The sequence below is a fragment of the Parus major genome, chromosome 9 (assembly GCF_001522545.3).
Source record: "Parus major isolate Abel chromosome 9, Parus_major1.1, whole genome shotgun sequence".
NCBI classification, from domain to species: Eukaryota; Metazoa; Chordata; class Aves; order Passeriformes; family Paridae; genus Parus; species Parus major.
Genome location: NC_031778.1, coordinates 14,491,245 through 14,506,797, shown reverse-complemented (window position 1 = coordinate 14,506,797; position 15,553 = coordinate 14,491,245). Strand labels below are relative to the sequence as shown.

General features: G+C 43.3%; 1 protein-coding gene across 5 annotated transcripts in view; it reads left to right on the top strand.

The window, feature by feature from the left end:
* Window positions 1–15,553, top strand: part of TP63 (tumor protein p63) — a 98,901-nt gene that overhangs the window by 31,103 nt on the left and 52,245 nt on the right. The window lies entirely within an intron of this gene.

Here is a 15,553-nt window from a genome sequence, read left to right as displayed (position 1 = left end):
TTTTTATTTTTAGTGAATACTTGCAATTTCTTCACCCCTGAAGTTAGGTGCGGAATATACACTTGTTTTTGCGAGGCTTTTGCATTTTTCAATGGGAAGAAGTTTGTTGGACTAAATATCTGAATGAGAGTGAACTTCAAATCTTTGTTTGGGACAGTGAATTTGTTTTGGGAGCCCTGATCAGCCAACATAATTTTTTTTCAATGGAGAAGCAAAGCAAGGCAGTTGTTTATGGTAGGCAATGCACACAGATTGCATTCCTGTAGCAGTCTGAATACTAGCTGTGTTGTCTGCATTATAACTCTTTTACGAGTCTTTTATTGCCAAAATTGCTGCTTGTGGTTTAAAGTGGATGGTATCTAGGAAATAACTAGAAATGTGTTATAAATCCCTTCTTTGGTTACTTTTTTAAGTAAAATTAAACGCAAACAAAGGTTCTCCGCTGCAAATGCTGTGTTAGTGTCCACACCAATACCTCTTTTACTCGGTGCTGTTAATACCTCACCTCCTAACTTGCAGCAGCGAGGTATTTTACACAGGGTGTTTGTATAAGCATATTATGCGAAGATAAATGTGTGTACAATGGATGCATTTTGCTTTCTACAGCCATTTGCTCTTCATGGGCGTGAGTGGGACGCAAACTTCAGGTGCAGCTTTGATTTCATTTTTTAAAATTATTTATTTAGTTGGTTTTAAACCAGCTGGGTCGATTTGTAAGGTGGCAGTGGAGAGGATTGCCACACGCTGTGCAAATCTTGGAGGAAGTTACCAGGGGTTGAGGGAGATCTAACGACAATATTGGTTTACATTCCAGCGGAGACAGCAGCTGTGTTGACACTTGCCAGAGTGGCAAAGCAGCCAAAGCTCAGTGTGTGTGTTGTGTGCGTGTGTGTATTCCTGAAGAAAAGGCTTCAAGTGGAGGACACGGGGTACGAGCCCCAGTGCAGACAGAAGCTCAGCCACTTGGAAGAGAAAATAAAATAGAAATTGAAAGGCCGAGAGCATAGCTAGGGGATGAGACAGGTGGTGAGGAAAAAGTCTGTTGAAGTTAACTCGAGGCTTGCACGCCTGGGATGGCGAGTCTGTGACTCGGGGAGAGCCGGAGCTATACTGAAACCAGTGTGCTCTCCCTGGAGCCCAAACCCCTGTGTGCGTGGTTCCTTCATACAGGAGACCCAAATGGGTGACTGTTGTTTTTTCCCCTAGGTTAATTATAAACTCTTAAATGTGGAGAGAGCACTTCTTGGAGTGTTTGCTTGGTGTTATTTGTCTGCTGCTATCTGATCAACTTTCGCTGAATAGCAGCGGTGGGGCTGTGGAGTCCCTATGGTTGACTGGCTGGGCTCATCTGTCAGAAGCGATGCGCTCAGGAGCGTTCTCGCTCCGCTTAAATGCCACTCGTCACTGGTGCTGTCAGGGGCGGTTTTTAAAAGGCTTTAGCTCTTGATTTATTTTTTTTTGCCCCCCCACGCTCTCCCTCTTACCTCCTTGGATTTGAACAAGGTGCATTGACTTGGTTCATCCAGCAAAGCATTGTACTCTGGGGAAGGAAAAACCCGATTAGCATTGACGTGGCTTCGTTTCTGAGGAAGAGCAGCCTCGCTAATGACTTGTCTCAAAAGAGAGAGAGACTTGTTAATGCTCAATTAAAACATATTGGTGATGATGAACCTCACCCATCTTAAGCTTCCAAACAAGAAGTAGACTTTGGCATGATTTCCTCAGAAAAGAAGAAAAAATAAAAAGCTCTCAATGTGCAAATAGAAGCAGCACTTTGTTGTCGCTGGTAATTGCAGTTCAGATTTTAGAGCCATTGCTGTTGGTCACAAGGCAGGCATACCTTCCTACTCATGAAAAACTTAGTACAGACTAGCTTCTGGGTTTAGAAATGGACCTTTATTTAAGGGGGGGGAAGTAATTTCCCCCGTATTAAAATCAAGTTTTAAAATGAAGAGTAGGGAGTCCTTTCTCATCCCAAGCCCATTTCTTGGGGTGCTTCGCCCTGCCACCATAGGATGTTGGCTGTGTGCTGGCAGATGCCGAGCTCTGCCGTCCTCACACACTGGCTGTGCGGTGCATTCCGCCCTGGGAATGCATTCCCAGCCTGGGAACAGGCCATTGCACAAGCCCCAGTGCAGGCTGTGTGGTCAGGGCGGTGAGCTCGTACCATCGCCCCTGGCCCTGGGCCACCCGTGCCTGTGAGCGTGGTGCCCAGTGCCACGGTCAGATGGCTTCCTCCCAAATGGGTCAAATCTGCTTGGGAAAAGCTGAGAGATGGGAGAAGCCTGAGAGGCTGGAGGTGGAACCTGTTTCAACCACTTTTTCAACTTAATCTATCCCAGCATTTGATCTGGGTCAGCTGTAAGACCAATTAAGCTCTTTGTTGGTGGAGCCCTGGACTTGATGACCCTGGAGATCTGTTCTTGTGTGTTTGTGAGTAGGAGATGTGAAAAGGAGAGAGACTTTGGTTGGTTATTTATAGGATGATGAGGTGCTGATGAACAGGAGCCCTTTGAATGTCATTGTGTCTTCCTGCCTCACCTCCACATGTGGAATTTTGTGTTGTGTACAAACTTTTGTGAGGAAGCATGCACAAAATTGGGTGTGAAGGAGAGTACCTGCAAGTTTGTCTGGTCTTGTTCAAGTTTCCTGCATCCTTGTCTGGGGAGATGAGAGCAATAGAGACTCCCTTTAGGGACTCTAGTTTGTCTGCAGTTTGGCTTAGTGGTGATGCAGGGCTTGGAGTGCTTGCTAAAATCAAATTAAATCATTGCCAAAAGAATAAACACATCTTGTTCAAACACTGATAAGAAATATGTGCCATGACTTTTGATTATATCCGTCATCCTTCCCAAAGATCTTCCTGCTGTTTGTGGGAGACAAATTAAAGAATCTCTTTCCGTTAAGATTTTTATCGTCGTTTTGGGAGGGCTGGGGGGAAAACTAGTTCTATACTAAAAGAACTTGTGCACTGCTTTATGGGTTTTTGGCAGCATTCCTTCATGCTGAAAATTAAGAAAAGCTATATACGTATGTCTGCAAATATCTTTGAGGGTTAGGATAGCCTCCTCAGAAAGGTGCATTTTTTGTTTTGTTTTTCTTTTCCCTCTTAGCTTTTAAATAATAATTCAGATGTGTGTGTTTCAGCTGTAGTAGTCTGGGTGCAGGAGTACTACACCTTTCATTGTAGGAGCAGGCATGTGGGGCTCTGGGGTGGCCTGGGAGGATGTTCTGAGGGAACTGGACCTCCTTAGTGAGCATTTCTTGTGCCTATCTGGGATACTGGTTCAACAAACCTTAATCTAAGGTTAAAGAATCTGGGGGTTGAGATGTAACTGATGTTTTAGGCATCAGCTTCATTGGTGTGCAGTAAAAGTGTGTCTGGGGCTTATCTTTGCTTTCTGCCTGGATTTGGCTAAGAACTACCAGAGGACAAAGCCATGGCTTTCCTTGGCTGATTTTGCCACATGACATAGTCATCATGACTGCATTTGACAAAGGCTCTTTCCTTCTTCCTGCCCATTCTCTGTGGCCCTCAGCCAAAGCTGGGGTAAAGGAAGCAATATCTGAGAGATGCTGTCTGGTCCCTGCCCAGGTGAGCAGCTCATTGAGCTACCAGGAAGAAAGGATTTTCTGTGCAGTAGAAATGAAATCTCTGAGCCCCACATCTTATCCTACCCCAAGATGAAAACACTTGGATAGATGCTATATAAAGCCTATTTTTTTTTTCTCAAGGAAGGAGGCTTTGGCTAAATCTGACCCTCTCTCCTGTTTTCATATTTGTGATGCTATCTTGGAGTTCTCCTGGCTCTGAGCAGGCAAACAGTTCCCAATCCCTGGGGAAGGGAACCTCTCCCTGAGCTGTGCAGGATTCTGATGTGAGTTCTATGCCTTCCAGTGGCCTCTCTTTATTTAAATTGTATCAACACCCCAGGTATTTGGACAAAAGTCTGTGATTAGGAGCAGGAAAGAAATAGAGAGGTGCACAGGAGGTTGTGTTCCTTAATGTGTCCCTGCAATTCCAGCTATGCTTCTTGCACATTCATCCTTCGATTTTGCTGTAATTGCAGTTATGGGATTAAAGTTTTTGTCATGTGATGACATCTGTGCAAGCTTGAGAGGCATGTGTCTTATCCTTGGACTGCAAAGGTCTTCTGCAAGACTGTAGAGGGCCTATATAACCAGTTTCTTTTTTTCCAAGAAGTGTTCAAAGTGCGTTCCAGTTGCAAAGGTTTAATCAGAGGTAGAAAAGCCTAAGGTTGGAAGTGTGTTTATCTTTTGTTTGAAGAGGCTCAGTGGATGCTACTTGGGTTTGCTGTTTGGGTTTGACAGTGAAGAGGGTTAAGTGGACCAGAGAGATGGGTAGTGGGAAGCTGAGACCTGCCTCTTGCCATGTGCCCATCTCCCTCCCAGCTGAAGCAAGGGGATTGTGCTGCAGGAGAAACACAGGGAAGGGCAAGAGTTGAGTATGCTTCCAGTAAACATCCAGCCCCTCACTGCAGCAGGTTTGTCATGCCATGGGTGGCCTTTTGTTCTATCACAGGGTACCAAAACTTTTTTTGTGACCCCCATATTGAGCAGTGAATTGGGAATTTTGCCTAGAGAAATTCTCTCCTTGTTTAGGTGGAGGGATGGGACCTTAGCAGTCTAAGGCTATGGGTGTAACCCAGAAACAAATGATTGTAACCTTCATGTGGGTGGAAAGAATGAAATGTGTGTTTTATCACACAAAAATGAAGCCTGATGACATTGGACCATCTGTTCTGCTTGTGCAGAGATCAGGACTGTCTGGCTGTGTGTGAAGTGTTGGTACTGCTCAGTTGTGTACACGCTCTGGGGTTTGTGCAGTCGTGTAATTACACTTGACATCAGATTGGAAATTGCAGCTCCATTTTACAATTTTCCATGGTCAGAAGGAGGGCTAGTAAGCAGTATGAAATCAGGGACAGATAATCTTCTCAGTTTCTTGTTTCATTTGGCAAAAAATAAATAAAATATTTTCTAGTATGAAAATACAGCTTTTCAGTGTGAGAGATGAAAAAGTGCAGCCATTGTAGTGTGGTCAGGATGTTTTACATCTTGAAGTGGTTGCATTTGATGATGCATTTTGTTTGCTGTAAGTTGACCTTGGTTTTGACTGGATGAAATTATCCATATATATATGTGTATCCATAGTCTGAAAATGTTTTTTCCTTGGGGATTAGAACTGCTGTTTTGACCAGTTATTTTTATTGGCCTGATGGTTTGAATCTTCAGCAGTGTCACCAACACCTGATTTCTGATTTCTTCAGAACATAAGCCCATTTATGCTATTTCCTAGCTCCTTCAGGAATTATTTTTCTTTCTTTTTACCTAGTTTATTTTAAGTAATGAACTAATGGTTTTAAGTCGAGTGAAATTGCCTTCTTTTTTTCTCCCTGGGCGTAGAGAAACACCAGAAAGGAACTTTTTCTGCTGTGTGTTTCAACCTATCCAGTGACAACCTTCTGGTTTGCATTTGTCAAGATATGCCGTGTGGAAGGGTTTATTTCCAGTTGCAGCTCTGTTTACTGTGAGACAGAAGCTTCACTAGTTCTAGAAGACATGGCATCTGCAACAGGAAAGCTGTGGATGTGGGATGTGAGAGAGTGTAAACCATTTGCTTTGCACTTTTTCCTCTGGAAGGCATTAGTTATAACTAGTGGAGAAACTACTTATTTCATTATCGTGAAAGGCTGAATAAAAGCGGGTGTTGCCTGGCTCAAGGCAAATTTTAAATTTTATTTACAAAATGTTCCCACTGAAAAAAAAAAAATCTGGAAACGCTTCAGAAAGGAGCTCTTGCACCGATGGATTTGTGCTAGACATTGTTAAACCCTGTTATTTTTCTGGCACTGCCTCCAACGCCTCTTGAGAATGTGCAGAGTAGGCAATAAAATGAATGCAACTCTTTTAAAGCAAGGTTGCATAAATCATCAGAAAGGAGAGGAGCTTCTTGTACTCTAACAGCAGCATTCACTCTATCCTCTCCAGCAGAGAAGTGAGCTCAAAGCTCTTTGTGCCACTTGGCCTGGATTAGTTTTAAGTCACTTTTGGTATCAAGTAGAATTAGGAGGAAAATAATTTCTCTCCAAGGGTGTTAAGGTTCAGCATTTTTTCCCCTTTCATGTGTTTTCTGGATTCTCTGCTGCCTTGGTGCCATGATCCTTGCAGTCCCTTGTCAACTCTGCAAGGCTGTGATCTTTAGAGTGACACATGAGCTCAGCCATGGTCAGGCATGTGGGTGGGTCTCTCCAATGAATAAACTTGCTGTTCTTAAAAATCTCCCTATTTTGTTTTGGCTTCTTCAGTTACAGTAGTCAATGATTTCTGAGAAATCTTTCAGTCTTTAGTGTCTTAGAGCTTCCCATCAGAACTTTGCTGTGCTGGGAGAAGAGGTTGTAATTGTGAGATGGATCAAAGAGGTGCTTTTCAGTAGGAGCAGACCATGGCACAAAGCTTTTTATATAGCAGCCCAGAAGATACAAGGCTTTGCAAGTGATGGTTTAGCTGTGAGCTGCTGACAAGAAAGGTTCTCCCCTATCTTTCTCTGCACTATTTCTTATAAACGCATTGTCTCTTGTGAGAATCTCAGCTCTCTTCTAAAGGAGAGCCTAAGAGAGGCTGTCCAGGGTTAGCTTAGCTGCTTGAGCAAGGACTAAAGAGCAGGATGACATTTAAGGTAATTGGGGTTTTACTTATGTAGGCTACTGATATAAGGAGCAAACTAGTTAGAAACAACTGTTCAGGAAGTCTCAGATAAGACACAGGAAAGGTTTAGGTCCTTGGCATTGGCAAGGTAAACTTGGATCGTCTTTGGGAACTTGAATCGAAATTTAGTGATTTTATTTGAAATTACCGACCATTGTTATCAGCTCCATGCACAAGCAAGCAACAAAATCATGGGAGATGTGGGGGGAGAGCTTTTTGGTGGTTAGCTTTTTTGGGGGGAGGGGTTGGGTTTGTTTGTTTGTTTGTTTTGTGTTTGGGGGTTTTTTTTGTGCCTTTTGGTTTGTTTTTTTTTTAATTTGTACTAGGATTGAGTCAATTGGCACTTGATCCAAGAATGCTCAATGATATCTTGTATTTCTGGCAAATCCCCTGCCACTGCTGTTTCACCTGGGGTCTCAGTGGAACAACTGAAGGAGCTGTGTTTTAACCAGGATGTGTGTGTTAGTATCTTGAGTGGATGGCTTGAGGTGTGATGTATTTCTGGGCTTGTGCTCAGTCGTCCGCTCACTTTGGAAGTGGACCCAAGTGGCAAGGCTGAGCATGCTTGAAAATTAATGCATTGATTGGAGCCCAGCAGCCTCTTGGGATCGATTCCAGGGTTTGGATCCGGATTAAACTTCCCCCCAAGGACTTTGGGAAGTGGTATACAAGGGGACCTGGTGAAATTTGAGACGAGTCCAACTTCCTCAAGATGGCAAGAAGATGAATGTTTTTACCAAGGGCAAGAAAGTGGGAGGAAACGCCCAGTTTAGGGAGGGAAGGGGAAATATTTTATGGTGGGGTAGTGTCTGGGAATGAAAGGGAAGGATTGTGTCTCAGCAGATATGAATCTTTCAGTTTTAATCCACATCTAGGAAGTAAATACAAAGAATCTTGCCAGCTTTGGGGAGAGGGGAGGAGGTGCTGGGCTTTTTGGCTGTGCTCTGAGGCAGAAATCCCTGTGCTGCAGAGCCGTGGTCCAGCTGTGTCAGGGGATGATGCACAGGGCTGGAGCGCGGCGCCTCGGCAGCCAAGGGGAGCAGAACAATAGGAATAGGTGGATGCCAACAGAAGTGTTGAGTCAGCAACTGGATCTCTCTGCTGTATGAGAAATGACTAAAAAGTATATTTAATCATTTTGCTTGTTTGTTTTGGCATTTTTAGGTAATGTCATGGTGTCTTTGGGAATCACAGAAGTCTTTTTTTGGGGAGTAATGGCTCAGAAAAATAATAAAGTTCCAACTGAGTGCTCTGTAAAACTTGTATTCTGCAGATTTAAGTTGTGTCTCTGAGATTCTTAGTAGCCTCTGCAATCCTCTACTGTGATTTCTCACTGCTGCAGTTTTACTCTGGATTTCATCCATAGTTAAAGAATTGGCTCCCTTAGGGGTGCTGGTGGTGACCAACTAGAACTGAATAGATGAGTAAATTTCCCTCCACCTTCTTTCAGCAGCAGGAAAGTGTGCAAGAAGTTATTTAAAAGGAAACCAGAACATGCACTGGCTAGGTGTCACCAGTACTTTGGAAACAGGAAGCTACTGCTTGATGCTAAGGTGGGAAAGTTGTTGAGATGAACCTTGGTCAGTCTGCTGTGTTTTGTGTCTGAAAGGAATTGTAAATGTTCAAGTTGGAGGGGTAGGGAGTTTAATGTGGTATCAGATGGAAATTAGTAGGTATATTGTTACTCAAAAATCTGGAAGAACGCCTTTCTGTCTGGACAGGGAAAGGTCTGTGCAGCTGAATGCCTCAAATGTAAATTTCTGAAGCTATGCCTTGCATAAGTGACCGTGGCACCATGTGTTCTGGTGTTTGCTGAAGTCAGTAGTATTGGACAGGGAGGGAAGTACTGGAAACTAGGTTTAGTTTTGCTGTTAGATATTGGAGGCCCCATGCCAGGGAGCCCATTGGAAATCCTGATTGTGCAGAATATGTGGCAAAGTGATTTAAATAGTTGGGCATAAGATTCTTGATGTTTGTAAAGCTGATAGAGTGAAATCACTGTGGAAGGAGCAGTGTCTTTGCATGCATGTTGTGTCTGTGTACATTCACAACCCCCTCTCTCAAAGACCAGCTTTTGGGTTTTATGTGTGCACAGCCTGGCATCTTTGGAAAATGCCATATAAAGTTCCTTCTTGCCTCTGAGAAGGCTGCAGTAGTGATGTGAAGCTGTGTCTGACATGAACTACAGAGGCAAGGGAGGTAGGGTGGTCCCCTGCCTGTGTGTATCCTGCTGTACTGAACCCCAGCAGATCCTTGGGCTCAGGCAATGCCAGCTTGGTGCAGACCAGGAGCTGCTTTCATACAAAAAAGTAGTGTTGGAAGGCAAAGCACTGCCTCCTTTTGTTCTCTGCAGTTGGGATCTAATCGGAATTTGGCATCCAGTCCTCTTAACCCACCCCCCTGTCCTCAGTCTTGAAAGCTTTTCAGTGTGCTGTTTGGTGTCCAGGCTTTTGAGAACACCATCCAGGAGTGTTCTTGCTTGATTTGGATAGAAGAAAGGACCAAATTCAGAAAAATTAGAAACAAACATTAAAAAATCCAGTAGATATCCCTTTTAATCTATAAGCACTGTGATGCTGCTGTGTAACCCTTTTCCTCTGCTTGCTCTAACTTGTTTTAATCTGCCCTTTGCCCTCCTATAACTCTTCTTATGAATTCTTATATTCCATAGTTGCACCATGCTTCAAAGAGTGGGTGTGGGGGGTTTATGTGTGTGGCTTTTTTTTTTTCCTTTTTCTTTTTTTTTTTTGCTGTGTGTTTAACTGCTTGACTTATTTAACTTGCAGATGATCTGAATTTCTTGTTCTGACTAAAATGCTTCCTAGCTGGAGTATTTTACTTTCATGTCTAAAAGATGGTGCATTCAGATTTTATTGAGCGCAATGATGAATTTGGGAGCTAACTTCAGTTCCTGGTTCTATTCTGACCCTGGTTATTCACTGTCCTTGTGCCCTTTGGCCATACTTTGGTGGTTACTATGCCTGCAGCCTTTCACTGTGGATGACACACAGATATCCTGTCCAGCTAAGCTGCCCTCTCAACACAATAAAATGCTGCATGTCTGAAATGGCTGATAACATCAATGGTTACTGTCCAGTAAAGAGTTTAAGAAACAAGGCAGCTTTAATGAACTACTGGAGTTTTCCTTTCCAGCCCCTGCTGCTCCTCCCCACCTCCCCATTTATATTTTAATTGGTTCCTCTTCATTTTTAAAGGTCTATTTTTATTTTTTTATCCAACTTTTCAGTATTGTTGCACAAACGTAGCACATAGGATTTCTGGGCAGCTGACCAAGCTAGGATCTTACAGTTGTTCTCAGCCACTGAAATCAGGCAAAAAAAAAGCCTTGCTGAAATCTTGCAGTCTTTTCCTGGTTTTTCTGATGCAGGTCTTTGTATTCAGTTATGTTTACATCTCCTGGGAATGTGAGGTGGTGTTTTTCTGATTTGTCTGTACTTTATGGCTCTTCAGATCTTTGTTGACATTCTGTTGTCCAGCTGGTAATAGGAGACCGTAGGAAACTCTTGGCCTCTCTTTCAGTTTTAGGAAGCTGAGTGTTTGGGCTATGAATCAATTTCTTTTAAGATCATGGAGTTCTACTGTATTGTGATTCCATAGAGATTGTTGTTTGATTTCCTTTTTTTTTACTGCCTTCTTCTCTTTTTTGTTGATATGTTTTCAGATTATATGTTGAATAAATAGGTGAGCACAAGCTCAGGATCAAGAAATGACTGTGTGCAGTGGGGGTGGATCTTGGACTTTCCTGTTTTAAACTGTCTGAATTTTCAAAATAACTGAGCATAGCTGAGATACTCTAATGAAAGTGGTTTATGTTTATGAAAGGGATTTTTTTTTTAATGGAAGCTTTATAGTCTGAAAACTCTAAAGTGGTCTGACTTTCAGAAACCCATTGCTCAATATGCAAGTAGAACTTTTTTCAAAAGCTCAATTTAGAATTTTTTTTTAAGAGCCTAAAATGCTGCTCTGGGGAAGTCAAGGATATTATTTTTATATGCACTGGAAAATATTTAGAAGTACTTATACAGTGTAGCGTGTCCAGTCTCCTTAATATTTCTGTGAAGTGGGATGCACTGTCATTCTGACAATCCTCAAATTGGACAAGGTCTTTTATGTGAACCTGTGGCAGGTGGTAGGAGTCAGGAATTACAGGCATTCCTGCTTTGGGCTGTGCTTGTTTTAAAAGACACCCTGCTCCTGGCTGAAAAACACTTCTTGCTGAGTTAAATGAATGAACCAAGGGGCAAAACTCAAAGTTTAGCTAAAACAGAAAACTTTTACAGCTGGGGGGACAAGACAACTCCAAAGCTTACAGCCCTTGTGGGTGGACAGAAACTCACCTTCACATTGTTTTTCATTAATTTGTCTCATTCTCTGAGCCCACAAATGCTTGCTTATGTGGACTTTAACTTGAACATGAGGTTTTGCTGTGTTCAACAGTATTGTGGCTCAGTGAAATGTGACCTGCAGCCTTACAGAGTATGGTTCTTAAAACTGTGCTGCTTCTGTGAACCTAAAGGGTGTAGATATGCGTGCCTGCTGGAATAGCTCATCCCAGTGAAAATGGCACAGGCTCTTCTGCCTCCTCCAGTACACAAGCCAGATTGTTTTTCAAGTGTGATTCTGTGTGTGTTTGCAAATTACTGATGTGCACTGACTTCTCCTGTTCAGCTTCTGTGGTGTGTTGTTCACCAAATGGCTGGGATGGCTGGGAACAGAAGGGATGCTCTCGTAAAGTGGGCAGAGCAGTCATGTTTTTAAGCTTGAAACACAGTGGTATGATTTGAGTTGGTCATTTAATGGTGGGTTTCTTGAGGAGAAGAGAATAGTTGTGGGGGGTTGGGTTTGGTTTGGTTTTTTTCTCCTCCCCAGCTGATTGAAATGGAGTGTCTTCCTTAGGTTTTCCTTATGTATTTAGGTGGTGTTGGAAGCTATCCAGGCAACTCCTGGAGTTATCTAACTACTTAACATGAAGCACCTGTGGAGGAGGATTGTGTGTGTCACTCATGGGGTTTTGGTTTTTGTAGAATAAAAATACTAAAGAATAGTATTTTTTTCTTTATTAGTCTTGAATTTAGTTTCTTAAAGCTATGGTGGTTGTACATATTGCACAGCCCTGTAGATCTCAAATAGATTGCCTTCTCAATAGGAGAAAATGTGCAGAAATATTTGTGTTCCTTGCTTACAGGTGGGATTGAGCTGAGGAGAGGCTGTTTGGTTATGCTGCAGCAGGTCTAATTCCAGGATGGGAGTGATTGACTCCAGTGCTTCTTTAAATCCAATTCCCTCCATTGCACTGGGAACCTGTTATACCACTGAGATGGGAAATAGTCTCCTCTCTTCCTGGAAAAAGCAATGACACAACAGTAGGATTACTCAAATCAGATAGGTTTCCAGACACTATACTACAACAAATCAGTCTTGGTAACTGTTGGTATCTTTGGTTCAACTGAAGTTATTTGTTCCCTTGCTTTTCACATTGATTATATGGTGCACATTACCATTTTATCTGAGGGTTTCCAAGTGCTTAGTGTATTCAGCTGTACCAGTAGCTCTGTGGAAAAGCCTCTGCAAAATAGACCCACAGGATTTGTTTCCATTTTAGAACTGGAGCTGGAGGGAGTGTGGCTGAGCTGGTGTAGAATTGAGATGTGCACATCTTCCCCTCATCGTTTGGAGGGGACCAGAGCAGTTTAGGAACAAACTGAGTTTGTTCCTCATAAACAAATTTTTCAGTATTTCTCTCCCCTTTTTTTTTTTTAAATTTTTTTGGTTGGTTATTTTTGAGGTTTTTTATATGAGGAAACAGACTAGAGAGGCAAACCAAATCATAGCTTTCATTGTGATGAGTGAGCTGAGCTATCTCTGCTTCAGCTCTGATCTTAGCTGAAGGCCATGGGTGGAGCCTTTTATTTCTTGGCACGGCTCTGTCCTGGCACAAGCAGAGCGCTGACATGGGGTATTGTATCAGCTGCCATCTGAGCAACTGGCAGTCAGCAATATCTTGGTTAATAATTGTGATAGAAGCCCTTCTGTTGAGCTTAAGGGATTTATTTCCACCTACTAAAATCCTTTGCTAGGAAGGTTTGAAAACTTTGAAAATTTCTGGATATATTTGAGGTGTCTGTCATCTGATTTGGATAGGAAACATTTATCCTGCTGCTTTTAGGATCGATGTTCTCCAACAGGAATCTGAGTATTTCCCTGGGCCAGCACTGAAATATTGCTGTAAGTTGTTCATTAGTTGTACAAGAGTTAGCCCTAGTGCATCATTGTGGTGCAGTTAAGGACAAAGCACAGAATTTCCAAAATGCTGTGCAGATCTTGTTGCCAATAACCATGGTAGTTTATTAGTTTCATCATCTCATATCTTTGGAGAATAAGCACCAGGTCTTTTGCAAGGCTGTTGAGTAGTTGGACACCACTCTTGAGCTGCATAGATCTAGTGGTAAAAATTAAAATGCAGTCCATTGGTGTGTATGATAGTGCTTGTTTTTTTGGTATTAGGGAGAAGGGTTTTGGTAGGGGTGGAGGCATCTAGGTGTTCTACACCTGAAGATGGTAACTTTTTGTCTATTTTTGCATGTGGACAAACTCTCAAAACTCAGAAATGCTGCTAGCTGGGTAGCTAATAGCCGGAGCTGTGTATTTTAGGGGGTTTTTGGTGTGGAAGTCCCCTTCAGAGCTTTTCATGACTTGCATTATTTACTTCCTTTCCAACGGATGGTCTTTTTGCAGATTTTTCTCATAACCTTATTAATTAATACAATGGGCTTTGAGCCGGAGAGCCAGGGGTGGGTTCTTGCTGCAAGGCAGGGTGAGAAGGGCCCCAGTTTGGGTGGGCTGGGCATCTTCCCCTGCGGCTCTGCCGTGCCGCAGCCTTTGCGTTGCCCTCTGGTGGCAAGTGGCCCGGAGCCATCGGCTACAGGCTCTGCGCTACCTCGTCCCCCTGTTCCCGGGGCAGATCCACCCTCCCGGCAGCAGAACCGTGCTTAAACCACCTGCAGTTTGCACTCTGGCTTTAATTCAGCAACCCCGCCAGCAGAACCATGTTTCTCCTAATCCACAAGCATGAGAACCTGAAAGTGAAGCTGATTGGGATATAGGAAGCGAAACTGATGGTTCAAGATGCATTCTTGAGATGATGTTCGGAAATACATAGTCTAAGATCTAATTGTAGCTCGCTAGTTATTTGCAGTTAGACTTGCCTGGAGGTTTTTGTAATGGTTCAGTGATATTAATAGTTTCAGAAACTTGGTGGAGGGAACAAAATAGCAAACAAAGGCACTGAAAATTAGATAGTCTGTTCTTTCGGCTTTATATACAATTCAATTCTTTCCATCAAATAGCTTTCTCTTTATATCAGGAGTCGGTGGTCGGGCTACATTTCAGTCATTTAAAACGACCCCGGGGCAAAATACCAGCATGTGTTAAATTCTGGGCTCCCAACCTGCCGATTTTTAATTTCTGGATTAAATGCTGTTGCGTTCCTCTCTGTGGACGGTGAAAGGAAGCGGTGTGTGTGCAAACACACGCCCTGCAGCCCTCTCCTGAGGGGCAATACCTTGCAGACAGTCTGCAGCCTCTCTTTGTTCTCCCCATCCCCAGCGCTGCTGGGGCCAAGGGGCTGAATTCCTGCGTGTGCCTTCCCCGGGCTTGCTGCCCCTCTAATTGTCCTGTTGTCAGAAGGCGTGTGCCTCCCGAAGCCTTATCAGATTCCTCCAAAACCTTGCGAGCAGTTCAGGTGTTGACCCCTTGAGCGCAAACAACTCCGCGCCTGCCTTGGGGCATAGCTGCGAGACCGGGCTTAGTGCTCGTATGTGCAGACCTGGTGGCTTTGTCACCGGGATGGAGCACCTGCCTGGGGAGGGGACCCAGGGGCCGGGGAAGCTGAAAGGCTGGCGGGACTCGAAGGGGAGTCCAACAGCTGCTTGTGTCAGCATGAGGATAAGTGCAAGGAGATTAATAGTTATTTAAAGAGCAAATGGGGACACGGCATTTGGCTGTGGCATGTGAGCATATAAATGCAGTGGAATGGCTGCTCTGCTGATAACATTTAGACAGATGGTCCCTGGACTGAAAGGAATGAAAAGGATCTTGGAATATCTGAAGGATATCTTACATTTTAATGGGGCACTTATTTTATTATTTTTGTTTCTTTGGATCCTAGGCAGTACCTTCAACATTTCCAGGCTGTGCTGTCTTGTTAACACTGACCGCTTGTTTGGCCATCTTTCCCCATTAGCTTTAAGTGGCCTGGGATTAGAGAAATAGTTTTTAAGTGAAAGCTGAAACACTATTGTTCTACTGTCTGTATGTCTGAGCTGGTGTAGGAGATTGTTTTCATCACAGCTGTCTTCTCATTATTTGCTGGTTAGGGAGTGTGTCTGATTATAATCTCCATGAGGGATGAAACAATTGGGTGATAATTCTACATTTTTGAGAAGTCTTCAGGTCTCACTAAGATATTCTGGGGCAGGAGGGCTGTTTTTTGATGAAATGCAAAATTATTGAGCAGGCAAAAGACTCTTCCTGGTACAGTATGTCAGAATTCTGTCTCTTTCCATATGGAATTAGCCTCAAGGGAAGACATGTACCAAAAGTCCGTTAAATAGGTCTTGGCTGAGTGAATAGCCTGCAGGAGATGAGACATAACTGTCATCTGTGTTGCCAAAGCTGCAATCTCCTTTTGGAGAAGAAGAACCAGTCTGGATTGCTCTCTTCCCCCATCAACTATTTAGCTTTGAGTCCAATTAAATACAAACTCTCCCATCTAACAGGGGTGCTGGGCACTAATAACATCCAC